The sequence below is a fragment of the Nicotiana tomentosiformis genome, chromosome 1 (genome assembly GCF_000390325.3).
Source record: "Nicotiana tomentosiformis chromosome 1, ASM39032v3, whole genome shotgun sequence".
NCBI classification, from domain to species: domain Eukaryota; kingdom Viridiplantae; phylum Streptophyta; class Magnoliopsida; order Solanales; family Solanaceae; genus Nicotiana; species Nicotiana tomentosiformis.
Window position 1 is genome coordinate 142,644,670 of NC_090812.1, and position 14,081 is coordinate 142,658,750.

The 14,081-nt window shown below is 37.4% G+C and overlaps 1 long non-coding RNA gene across 1 annotated transcript; it reads left to right on the plus strand.

The window, feature by feature from the left end:
- Nucleotides 1-11,622: 11,622 nt before the first annotated feature.
- LOC104119620 (uncharacterized) lies at nucleotides 11,623-12,467 on the plus strand. Its single transcript, XR_691490.4, has 2 exons — nucleotides 11,623-11,957; nucleotides 12,145-12,467. It is a non-coding gene; the product is annotated as an uncharacterized lncRNA (long non-coding RNA).
- The last annotated feature ends 1,614 nt before the right edge of the window (nucleotides 12,468-14,081 follow it).

Below are 14,081 nucleotides of genomic sequence, written 5' to 3' on the forward strand. Positions count from 1 at the left end.
GGTTCAGTATCGCATACGGTATATTGTGACGCATCACACATTGAGCTTGGTGCAATATTAATGCAAGATGGCAGGGTGATTGCATATGCGTCTCGGCAGTTGAAAGTTCACAATAAGAATTATCATGTTCATGACTTAGAATTGGCAGCCATTGTTCACGCGCTGAAGATTTGGAGGCATTACCCATACGGTGTCTCGTGTGAGGTATTTACTGATCATCGTAGCATTCAGTATCTGTTCAAACAAAAAGATCTTAATTTGAGGCAGAGAAGATGGTTGTAGTTGTTGAAAGACTATGATATCATCATTTTGTATCACCCCTGAAAGGCCAATGTGGTAGCCGATGCTTTGAGTAGAAAGGTTGTGAGTATGGGCAGTCTTGTGTATATTCCGGTTGGTGAGAGGTCATTACCTGCAGATGTTCAGACTTTGGCTAATCAGTTCGTGAGGTTAGATGTTTCAGAACCCAGTCGGGTTCTAGCTTGCACAATCGCTCGGTCTTCTTTATATGAGCATATCAGGGAGAGGCAGTATGATGATCCTCATTTACTTGTCCTTAAGGACACGGTGCAGCACGGTGATGCCAAACAGGTTGCTGTTGGGGATGATGGAGTTCTGCGAATGCAGGGTCGTATTTGTGTGCCTAATGTTGACGGGCTTCGTGAATTAATTCTTGAAGAGGCACACAGTTCCAGGTATTCTATTCATCCAGGTACCGCCAAAATGTATCAAGATTTGCGGCAACATTATTGGTGGAGGAGAATGAAAAAGGATATAGTTGCATATGTAGCTTGGTGTCTGAATTTTCAGCAAGTCAAGTACGAGCATCAGAGACCCGGTGGTTTGTTTCAGAAGTTAGAAATTCCCGAGTGGAAATGGGAGCGTATCACTATGGATTTTGTTGTTGGACTTCCATGGACTCAGAAAAAACTTGACGCAGTTTGGGTCATTGTGGACAGGTTGACCAAGTCAGCACATTTCATTCCAGTGGCAGTTACCTATTCTTCAGAGAGGTTAGCTGAAATTTACATTCGTGAGATTGTCCGCCTTCACGGTGTGCCTGTGTCTATTATTTCAGATCGAGGTATGCAGTTTACCTCACACTTCTGGAGGGATGTACAGCGTGAGTTAGGCATCGAGTTGAGTTGAGTACAGCATTTCATCCGCAAACAGACGAACAGTCAGAGCGCACCATTCAGATATTGGAAGATATGCTTCGCGCTTGTGTTATAGACTTTGGGGGTTCTTGGGATCAATTCCTGCCACTTGCCGAGTTTGCTTATAATAATAGCTACCAGTCGAGTATTCATATGGCTCCATATGAGGCATTATACAGAAGGGGATGTCGATCCCAGTTAGTTGGTTTAAACCGGGAGAGGCTCGGTTGTTAGGTACCGATTTGGTACAGGATGCTTTGGATAAGGTCAAAGTTATTCAGGATCGACTTCGTACAGCTCAGTCTAGGCAAAAGAGTTATGCCGACCATAAAGTTCGTGATATTGCATTCATGATTGGAGAAAGAATATTACTCCGGGTATCACCTATGAAAGGTATAATGAGGTTCGGAAAGAAGGGCAAGTTGAGCCCTACGTATATTGGACCCTTTGAAATTCTTAAAAGGGTGGGTGAAGTAGCCTACAGGCTTGCATTACCACCTAGTTTATCAGCGGTTCATCCGGTATTCCATGTGTCTATGCTCCAAAAATATCATGGTGATCCGTCCCATGTGTTAGATTTTAGCTCGGTCCAATTGGACAAAGATTTGACTTACAAGGAGGAGTCGGTGGCTATTCTAGCCCGGCAGGTCCGACAGTTGAGGTCTAAGAGTTATCCTTCAGTTCAGGTGCAATGGAGAGGTCAATCAATTGAGACAGCTACCTAGGAGTTCGAGTTGGACATGCGGAGTAAATATCCATACTTATTCACCAGCTCAGGTACTTTTTCTAACTTTATTCGAGGACGAACGTTTGTTTTAGAGGTAGAGAATGTGATGATCCAAAATGTTAGTTAATAGTTAATTCTATGTTCTAAGACATCGAAAAGCACTATTTATCACTCCTCGGCTTGCGTGCGCAGTCCGTAAAATTTTCAAGAAAGTTTTTATGTGAAAAATGAATTAAAATGTGAAATAGAGCCTTAAAACTCAATTGAGTTGACATTGGTCAACATTTTGAGCAAACGGACCTGGATCAGTGTTTTTACAATTTCGCTAGGTCTGTATCGTGATTGGGGACTTGAGCGTATGCCCTAAATTTCATTTGGACGTCCCTAGCTCAAGTTATGACCATTTAACGGAAACTAGTAATTTAAAGGCTAAAGATTTTCAAGTTTGACCACGGGATTGACATTTTGATATCGGAGCCGGAATCCAATTCTGAAAATTGAAATAGCTCTGTTATGTCATTTAAAACTTGTGTGACAAGTTTGAAGTCATTCCGAATTCATTTAATATATTTTGGCACGAGATTTGCAAATAGAAAAGTTTAAAACTCAAAAGTTTGAATCGGGGTGTGAATTGTAATTTCAGCGTTGTTTGACATGATATGATACCCTGAGGAAGTCCGTAGTATGTTACGGGACTTGTTGGTATATTCGGACAGGGTCCCGAGTACCTTGAGTGTGATTCGGATCGAAATCGGATCAAATTGTGAACTTAAGAAGATTCTGGAAAAAATTATACCTCTGATGTAATCACACCTGCGAGGGTCTTGGCCGCAGGTGCGATGTCGCAGGTGTGATGCCGCAGGTGCGGCGGAATTGCGCAGATGCGGGACTGGGCTGGCCTAGGGTCTTTGCATGTGCTGCCATTTTGTGAAGAAGCGGATGTCACAGGTGCGACAGGAATGTCCGCAGATGCGAAACTTCACCTGGCAGCCTGGCATCGCAAATGCGAGCCTTGTATCGCAAATACGAGTCCGCAAATGCGGAACTTTTATCCGCAGATGCGAAAATGACTGAGCAGAGCCCATAAATTCGGAAGTCGCCATTTTTACTCATTTTGAATTTTAAGTCTCGGATTTGGGCGATTTCAAAGGGGATTTTCATGACTTTGAATTGTGTAAGTGTTCAACAACCAAAATTGATTATATTTCATAAATCCATGTCTATATTCATCACTTATTTCGGATTTGGATGCAAGAAATTGAAATTTTTGTAAAACTTTCCATAAACAAAAAATTAAGATTTGAAGGTCCATTTGACATCAGAATTTGATAATTTTTATATGGTTGGACTCGTCTCGGAATGGGTGTTCGGATTTCGTAAGTTTTTCTAATATTTGAGCCATAGGCCCCACTATCAATTTTTAAAGTGAATTTTGGATTGTTATCCGGAAAATTAGTAAATTCATATGGAATTAATTCCTATGATTCGTATTGAGTATATCGAATTGTTTGTGAATAGATTTGACGCATTTGGAGACAAATTCAAAAGGAAAAGCTGTGGTCAAGTAATTTATTGATATTTGCAAAGCGAGGTAAGTGTCGTGGTTCACCTTGACTTGAGGGAATAGAACCCTTAAATTATTTGTTATGTAAAATGCATGTGAATGACGTATAGGAGAGGTGACGAGTGTCTATACGTCGTCAAATTAATTATTTGCATAATTACTTGAAAAATCATAAATCGTTTTGAATCATGAATTAATTGTTATAAAAATTATTTCTCTCCTATTCTTTGTCAAATATTAATTCTTGAATTTCTGCAATAATTGTTACATGCTATTTGATTTATGTGTCTTAATTGTTATTTAATATTTTGCATACTAAATATTAAACTGCCTATTTTCTCCATGATTTTCATAATTAATTGTTAATTGCCATTGTTTGTTCATAAATAAATTATAATTATTATGTGCCTTGATCCTTAATAGTTTCTCATCGGACGTGGTATTTATTGGAGTAATTTTTATTACATTTATGAGTTGTTTAAAGATATATTGGGGGAACGGGTTGCACGCCGCAACAGAAATGAAGGTAAATATATATATATATATATATATATATATATATATATATATATATATATATATATATATATTGGGAGATCGGATAGCACGCCGCAACAGACTTATTTAAAAGTCTATATTGGGGGTTCGGATTGCACGCCGCAACAGACTTATTTAAAAGTCTATATTGGGGGATCAGATTGCACGCCGCAACAGACTTATTTAAAAGTCTATATATATATATATATATATATATACTTGATTAAAATAAATACATTTGAGGATTGAAAATAAATATATTGTGGGAGCGGTTTGCACGCTGCAACGAAAATTGGTTGAAATAATAATTGGTTATGACTGCTGAGTTGGTTTCAACTATTATAAATGAGTTGCCTGATTTATTTCTATTATTTTTTGTTGTTACTATTATTGCATACATGTTAATGTAAGTGACCTGCCTTAGCCTCGTCACTACTTCGTCGAGGTTAGGCTCAGCACTTACCAGTACATGGAGTCGGTTGTACTGATACTACACTCTGCACTTCTTGTGCAGATTTCGGAGTTGGTCCTAGTGGCATACCATAGATTTGCTCGGATTTCAGCTACCAAAGGAGACTTGAGGTATAACTGCACGACGTCCGTAGTTCTGAAGTTCTCGTCTACTTTACTTTAGTTGTGTATGTTTGTTTTTTGACAACTTTATTTTATTCAAACCTTTATTTGTATTATTCTAAAAGCTCGTGTACTTGTGACACCAGTTCTGGGATGGTATTTAGACTCCGTTACTTTTATGGATTATTTATTACATTTCAGACTTTATTTCCGCATTTGTTTCTTTGTTATTAATAAATTTAAAAATTGTTTTGAAATGCATTATATTATTCTAACATTGGCTTGCCTAGCAAGTGAAATGTTAGGCGCCATCACGGCCCCGATGGTGGAAATTTCGGGTCGTGACAATAAGCAAGTGAAGATAGTCGATAAATAAAGTCACAGATACACGGAAATAATTAGTAGTTAAGGCATGTAACGGATAGAGGCAAGATTTAACTAGTAAGGGAAAGTAGTAATTAAAGCATTTAACAAATAACAACATGGAATAAATTAAGGCATAAAATAATTGAAAACATTAAATAAATAATCGAGCCCGCAAGCATTAACCCATGAGGGCGCATATACACTCGTCACCTTGCATATATGCCATTTACCCACATAAATTCACATAACAAATAAACCAACGAGTCCTAATTTCCTCAAATTAAAATTAGACAAGACATTTACCTCACTCTGCAACTAAATCAATCAACCAACTACGGCCTTGCCTTTCGAACAAACCTCCAAACCAGCTGAATCTAGCCAATTATCGTTCAAACAATTCAAAAGAAACTTTAGAAACTACCCAATGATGAAATTGAAAAAGTCAACAAAAGTCAACCCCAGGTTTGCTTGGTCAAAAATCAGAGATCCGGACCAAAATCCGATTATCCATTCACCCCGAGCCGGCTATGTATTGTTTTGAAATCCGACCTCAATTTGAGATATAAATATCAATTTTGCAAAATTCCTAATTTCTACCCAAGTCTCTAATTTCTACCATGAAAATCCTCGATTTGATGTTATAAACTCATGAAAAGTAATGGAGAATTGAAAGAAAGTGGATTAGTGTTGCTTACTAATGAATTTGGGAAGACATTATTCTTCAAAAATCGTCTCTAGAGTATTTAGGGTTGGAAAATGGTATAAATGAGTTAAGTCCCATTTTTTCCCTCTTTTACCCAGCTACAGGCATCGCATTTTCGAACTCTTGCTCGCAAATACGATGCCTACAAATGCAACACACAGATTGCAAATGCAATCAGTGTATCAGATGCCTAGAAGTCGCAAATGCGGCAATTGGATCGCAAATGCGAAGGTTCCCCCATTGCAATTGCGACCAAAGGCTTCTCAAATGCGAGGCTAACCTTGTTGCCAATGGTCGCAAATGCGACCAAAATGTTTGCATAAGCGGCCTCAGACAGTTCGCAAAAGCGAACCTTTTCCTTGCAAATGCGAGATCACCCAGCCCAAGCCCCTGCTTGCAAATGCGAACTCATGTTCGAAAAAGTGAGGCTCGCAAATGCGAGCCAGACCTCACAATTGCGAGATCTGCAACATACACAAGTAACAAGGGATACACCAGTGGTCCTCATACCATCCAAACTCATCTGTAACACAATCGAAACTCATCCGAGCTTGTCATGCTCCAAACCAAACATGCACACATGTGTAATAATATCGTACAAACTTGCTCGCTACCTCAAATCATCAAAATAACATCAAATAACAATAATCGATGATTAAAACTCATGATTTTCAACTTGAAAACTTATTATCAAACTTTTTCCCAAAATACGCCGAATTGCGCTCGGGTCACCCCAGATCCCAACCAAAAGGGCGTACAGGTCCAAAAATATCATACGAACCTACTGGAATCGTCAAAATACCGATCCAAAATTGTTTATCAAGAATGTTGACCGTGGTCAACTCAACTTTCATTTTAAGCCTAAAATCATTTTTCTTCAAATTTATATGTAAAAAATTTTCGAAAAATAACACGGACCACACACGCAAATAAACATCATCAAATGAAGCTAATAGAGGTCTCGGGATATGGAAAAAAATGATAGAACTCAAAATGATCTATCGGGCCGTCACGTGTGATGAGTTCTTATGCTGGTGCTACGTATGGTTCATGACTAGATTAGACTTTAGGATTTTATTTTGCCTTATTTGACTGTGAGCCTTTCATGATTTATGTTTTAATCAATCATATGACTACGTGATCTTATCCTTACATTCTAGAAACCATGTTTATGATTTGTCTCTTAATTGGCGAGGATGGACTATTCGTGAAATTGTTGTTCCACTTGATTTAGATCATACTTCACAACTTGTGCACACATTTGCACCTAATTATTATGTCCTTGTGCACCTTATTAATTACTTGTGATCATATGCCTCTTTAAAGATGAAAAGTTATTTCGATTTGTTATGATTGTGGCACATTTTATCACATTTTGGACATACTGAGCAGATTGATTTGAAAATGGCACGAGGTTTCTACTGTGCGGTAATTGTGGCATTATTGTTGTTATGGAATAGGATCTTTGTCGTGTAGTTATGTGGATATTGTTATTGTTATGGCACAAGGTCTTTATCGTACAGTGTGTGGACACGATCCATACCCCAGGGGCTCCCTCTCGTGTTTCTCTCTTGATGGCGTACACACAGATTGTGATAAAATGACAAATGTGTAGTTGATTCTGATATAGAATCTGTTATGCCTTATCATGCATTCTACATGCTTTCTACATCAAATTCTAACATGCTACTTGATTCCTCTGTTATATGCTTTGACCTGCTAGTCAAGATAGAAATATCTACGTGGAGTTGATATTTCTTGATATGATCTTTTGCCATATAGTATCTCCTTTCGTAGTCTTGTTGTGTATATTCTAAACTGTATAGGTTTAGTAGGTATCATATGACTTGATCCACATCATTACTTTACTGAGGTTAGTCTTGATATTTACTGACTATACGTTGTCACGTACTCATACTATACTGTCACAACCCAAAATCCCAACCTGTCGTGATGGCGCCTATCTCGATACTAGGCAAGCCAAAATCTAGATTAACCATAATTTCTCTTAAGTTTGAAAATACAATAATTTAATACAATACAAAATCTCACAAATACTGACATGAACACTCCCCAAAATATGGTGTCACTGAGTACATGAGCATCTAATATGAATACAAGTCTGGAAAATACGGTCTATAACAGTCTGAGACCAAATACAATAAACAAGGAGATAGAGAAGGAGAGATAAAGTCTGCGGAACATGGCAGCTACCTCAAATTCTCCTGAAAACCAACTGCGCGAAATGATCAGCACCCGCTATATCCATGAACACCTGGATCTGCACACGAAGTGCAGGGTGTAGTATGAGTACAACCAACTCAGCAAGTAACAATAATAACTAAGGAACTGAAGATAATGACGAGCTACACAGTTATAGTTCACTTTCAGTAATTCCAGTAAAGAATAGACATGCTTTCAAATCCGGTAGTTTAAGTCAAATCAATTTTATACCGTTCAATTTTATGTAATCCGGATATATAATATTTCAGAGATTTCACAGTAATGACAGATAGAAACCAAGTGCAACAATAAATGCAAAACAAGTACAACCTCTCAGGCAACAATCACTCAACTCATCACCACAACTCAACCACTCGGCTCTCAGTCCTCAACACTCACACTCAATGGGTACCTTCGCTCACTGAGGGTGTATAGACTCCGGAGGGGCTCCTACAGCCCAAGCGCCATAATCTGCACGGACAACTCACGTGCTATAATATCCTGCACAGATAACTCACGTGCCATAATATCCTTACCTCACCGACAGGCCCTCAGCCTTACTCAGTCCTTAACCTCTCTAGTCTCTCGGGCTCTCAGAAATGACAAAGATTAGCCCAAACAAAGATAACATAATACATCAACAAATATCAAGAAAGACTGAGGTATGATACGTAAGTAAAATCATGACTGACCATAAGATAGAAATTAGCAAATAATTCAATAAGTACGTGACCTCTGTGGGTCCCAACAGTACTATCACATAGCCTAAGCATAATTTCTAACATGATTTACAGTCAAATTTCTTCAACACATAGAAAGCATATAGCTAACAAGAAGTTATTCAACTTTACAGTTTTACGGGATGGACCAAGTCACAATCCCCTCAGAGCACACCCACACGCCCGTCACCTAACATGTGCGTCATTTCCAAAATAATCACATGACACAAAATTTCGGGGTTTCATACCCTCAGGACCAGATTTAAAACTATTACTTACCTCAAAACGTGAAATTCTTTACTCTGCTATGCCTTTGCCACGCAAATCAGCCTCTGAATGCCTCGAATCTAGTCACGAATAATTCTTTTCAGTCAGTAAAATTTATTGAAATTAATTCCATAAGAAAATACTAATTTTTCATAAAAATTCGAAATTTAACTCAAAAATTGTCCGTGGGGCCCACATCTCGGAACTCAACAAAAGTTACAAAATCCAAAATCCCATTCAACCACTGGACTAACCATACCAATTTTATCAAAATCTGACCCCAACTCGACCCTCAAATCTACAAATCTTATTTCCAAATTTCAAAGTTCCAATCTCCGATTTACACCTCAAAATCATGTAATCTAGTCGGATTATTCGATGATAATATAATTTTATGGAGTAGAAATGATTACAAGGGACTTACCTCAAGTTTTCCTTAAAAATCTATTAAAAATCGCCTCTCCTCAAGCTCCAATTTGTCAAAATTGGCGAATGTAACAAAGTCCCTGCTTTATAATTCTGCCCACACTGCCTCGTTTCTGCCTCGCTCTTGGCCTTCGATCGAGATCCTCGATCCTGGGCCTCAATCCTGGGCCTCGATTCTGACCCTCGACCCTGGCCCTCGACCCTGGCCTTCGATCATGTCTTCGGCCCTGGTCTTCGATCGTGGCCCTCGACCCTGAGCTCGATCGTGGCTTCGATCCTGATCCTCGACCCGGCCTTCGATCCTGGCCCTCGACCCTGGGCTCGATCATGTCTTCGATCCTGATCCTCGACATTGCCTTCGATCGTGGCCCTCGACCCTGGGCTCGATTCTGGGCTCGATTTTTTGGGCTCGATTCTGGGCTCGATTCTCGTTGAAGAAATTTTCAACATAAGGAAATTGCAGCAACTATTGTAGTTCAATTATTGATCTGTTAACCATCCGAAACTCACCCGAGACCCTCGAGACCTCAACCAAATATACCAACAAGTCCTAAAACATCATACGAACTTAGTCGAATCCTCAAATCACCTCAAACAATGCTAAATCCATGAATTACACTAAAATTCAAGCCTAATAAACTTTGAAATTTCTAATTTCTTCAAATGACTCTGGAACCTATCAAATCACGTCCGATTGACCTCCAAATAATATTCTGAACACGCTCCTAAGTCCAAAATCACCATACGGAGCTATTGGAATCATAAAAATTCAAATCCAAGATCGTTTACACATAGGTCCATATCCGGTCTACTTTTCTAACTTAAATTTTCAATTATGAGACTAAGTGTCTCATTTCATTCCGATTTCCTTCCGGACCCGAACCAACTAACCCGATAAGTCATAAATTAATTGCAAGGCATAAATTGAGTAATAAATGGGGGAACGTGGTTATAATATTCAAAACGACCGGCCGGGTCGTTACATATACTTCATCACATTGTTTTGCAGATTCGGATGTTGACAGTATCGGACTCAGGAGGGTGTTTTGCAGCTGACAAAGGAGACTCGAGGTAGTGCTGTATGATCACTCGCAGGCCCTTGGTCCCCTTTTCCTTATATCATACTTTTTGTATTATTTCAGGCAGTATCAGTATTATTAAGAGGTTCTATTGCATCTTATTTTAGAGCTCATGACTCCGTACTACCAGGTTTTGAGAAATTTGATGTAGTAGTATCTTTATGCTTTCTGTTGTTTAGAAGACTTATCTCGCTATTTTATATCTTGTTATATCTGATTTGATGTATATTAAATGTTGGCTTATCTAGTCTTGGAGATTAGGGACAATTACAATCATTGGTAAAATTTTGGGTAATGACACTAAAGTTCAAAACGAGAAGTTGGGTTATTTGAAAAAGTACAATTTCCTTTAATTAGGTGAATTATTAGTTTGATTGTATCTTTTAGTGTGCATATTCAAATAGCAAAATCTGTAGATCCATTATTCATTGCGTAGTTAGTGGAAATTAAAAATAACGTTCAACCTTCAGTTCATAACGATCTAACCAAAGAAATAAAAAAGATAATAGTTCACATTGATTAAGGTAGTACGATGCTATAAATGAGAAGGATATGCATCAATATTTCTCATCACGTGTATCTTATGAATCAGCGCAACCATCTTTATCTGAGTTTGTAGAATAAAAACAAATTAACAGTTAGTTCATAAAATAGATCATGTGGAGTGCAATTATTACCAATACGAATATTAAATGAATAATACTAATTGGCTCCCCTGGAGTACTAATTAAGAAACAAAATTTACAAAAGCATGAAATGGTGGCTTTTCTTACTCAATTTATTTTTAGTTCATTCTGAATGCTTATTACAAAGTTTCCTCGTTAAATGTTAACACTTTAGATGTTTAGCTCTTCTTCTTTTTTTATCTAAGTAGAAATAAAAAACTTTATCTGAAATGGGTGGATTAATTATTTTAATTCCAGATTTTATAAGCTTAAAATTTAGAATGGTACATATGAATTTTTAAAGTGATTTAGACGATGTTATTTAAATTTAAGTTGATTGTTTTTAATTTTATTACATTGCCTAATTTACATTTATGTATTATACACAAGTAACACCCCTAATGTAATCTAAACTTATACGTTAAATCGCTAGCTTAATCTAGTGAGAAATACAACAAAAATTCAATCAGGACTTTCCATTGCAAAAATCTTTATAACCAAATTAATGTTCCGATCACAAGAATGTATAAACTAGAAAAGAAAATGTTTACAATTTTCATTTATAAATTGAAGTAGTGTAGTTCAATCACATATTTTAGTAGGCAGTAGCCTTCTTCATGTTGTGAAATACAAGGTGTCATGCCACATGTAAGTCTTCCCAAAATAATGGAGTTGAGATTCTGTCAAATCTTTATATTGATTAAAAACTATCTTTCTCTAACTATTTTAATGCTTCTTCATGCTTAGACTAAGAAAATAATAAGAGAAGGATCAAAGCAACAACCTTAATCTTTATTAGAGGCCATTTCGGTAGTGGATGTGTATAAATTACGGCCTCTGTGAACAAGAGATGCTCACACCAAAATTTGCATAAAGAGAATACTGCTATTTCTCCAATGGCATTGCCCAAATTCGGTTTTGTATTCACTATTCTTCTCATGGCATCCATCAGTTAGTATTCATCTCTCTTTAATCTCTAAATTGTAATTAATGCTACTGTAAGCGTGGATATACGCGCTGCTAATTATGTGGCCCTATTCATTTATGTGTATTTATTTTTGAGCATGTCGTAAATGTGTATTCATGCTATATAAGTTATAATTTAATTCTAACAATATTATAATGGTATATATTTCAGTTAATGTGTCGTGGCTCTCAAAGACGCAAATTATAGCTACACGGGATATTGAACGTGATCTCTCAGGATTTGGAAGGAGATTACTTCCCGAGCTTAACACATGTCTTCGAAGTTGTACTCCGCATTCGTCTGATTGCAGTGATTGTTGGGTTTGTTGCGCATGTACGCATAGGGCTTTGCTTGGCAATGTGTGTAACTAAGTGGAAGTAGTACAACAATTTCCTTTGTATGTTATTGTTTCCTTGTCTTTCATATATTGTACGATTATTTAAAAAGTGATGTGACTTCCCGTTAATGAATAATACTCTCTCCGTTTCAATTTATGTGAATTCATTTAATCGGGCACGAAGTTTAAGAAAAAAGAGAAGGCTGTTGAACTTGTGGTGTAAAATGAGGCACATATATTTTGTGTGGCTATAAATCATTGCATAAAAGTAAATTGTTTCCAAATAACGAAAGATGTCATTCTTTTTGATACAAACTAAATAGAAAATAGGGTCACATCCGTTGAAACGGAGACACTAATATCTTCCATTTGGAATGCTTTTTGCACTAGCTTTTAAGTACTTGTATGATTCATCATATATTTATTAGAGGTATTTAACATTTTAGTGCATATGTAGACGATTTTAGGTTCTTTTTTCTTATAATTATCTTGTCACGACCCAAAATCCAATCATTCGTGATAACGCGTAACACACTTGCTAGAAAAATCGGACATAGCACTAAGGAATCAAAATAGCGGAATTTACAGAAATAACATAAGTCTAAAACCTCAATAATATAATAATGCCAATACAAGATAAATCCCCAGAACTGGTAAATACAGAGTCGTGAGCTCCAATACGGACATACAAGTCTAAAATTACCAAATACAATACTGTCTGAAATAAAGACAATAGTACATAAGAAAAGAGACGACAATACTGCGGTCGAGAATGAAGTTCTACCTCGTCTCTCAATGATCCGCTCTGCTCCAAGCCTCAGCTACTGATGACTGGGTCCGACACCTAGATCTGCAGAATTAAGTGCAGAGTGTAGCATGAGTACAATCAATCCAATGTACTGAGCAAGTATTATAATTAATCTCGTCGAGGTAAAATAAGCAAGAATTATAAATGATACGTGCTATAACATGTACAGTTTCATAAATTCAACAAGCACAGAATAGTAATGTGATCAAGTATAAAGCACAAAGAGAACAATCTGTATGTGCACAATTACTCAAGTGCTCTGCTCAGTAAATGATACATCATATAAGGATGATATGCAAATGAATCAGGTAAATAACCAAGGAAATTGCAAGTAAAGATGACATGCAAAATCCAAAACAAACACTAGCCAGATTTTGCTCAACCTTTCCATATCCGTACCAAATCACTGATCAGTTTTCTTCAATATCCGCGTGTACTCCATAAAGAGAGAAACATGAGAGGGTGACCCTAGGGGGATAGATCCATATCTACACGCATGCACGACCAATTCAACGTGCTACCAGCCCGGCGTGGTCACATGCATAACAATATAATCCGCCCGGCGTGGTCATAATAAGTGTCGATATCGACCCTGTCAAGACCCAATTTTACCTATAAGTCGTGATGGCGCCCAACTCTACAGCTAGGCAAGCCAACCAATAAATTAAGCATACATTGATAAAATTTTAAAACTAAAAAAATATAATAAAATTCAAACTCTACCAATGTGTGTGCCAAGACCTGGTGTCACAAGTGTATGAGAATCTAGTAGATTATACAAAACCTCAAATGCTGTCCGAAATAAAAATAGACAGAATTAAAATACAAAGAGAGACATTAGTAGCTGCAGAACGGATCAGAGAAACAGCTCACCACTATGTCCCTGGATAACGTGGGTGTAAGACGATAAGTCCTCCACTAGTACTTGCCTCAGTTCCTGCACAAAAAGTGCAGCAAGTGTAG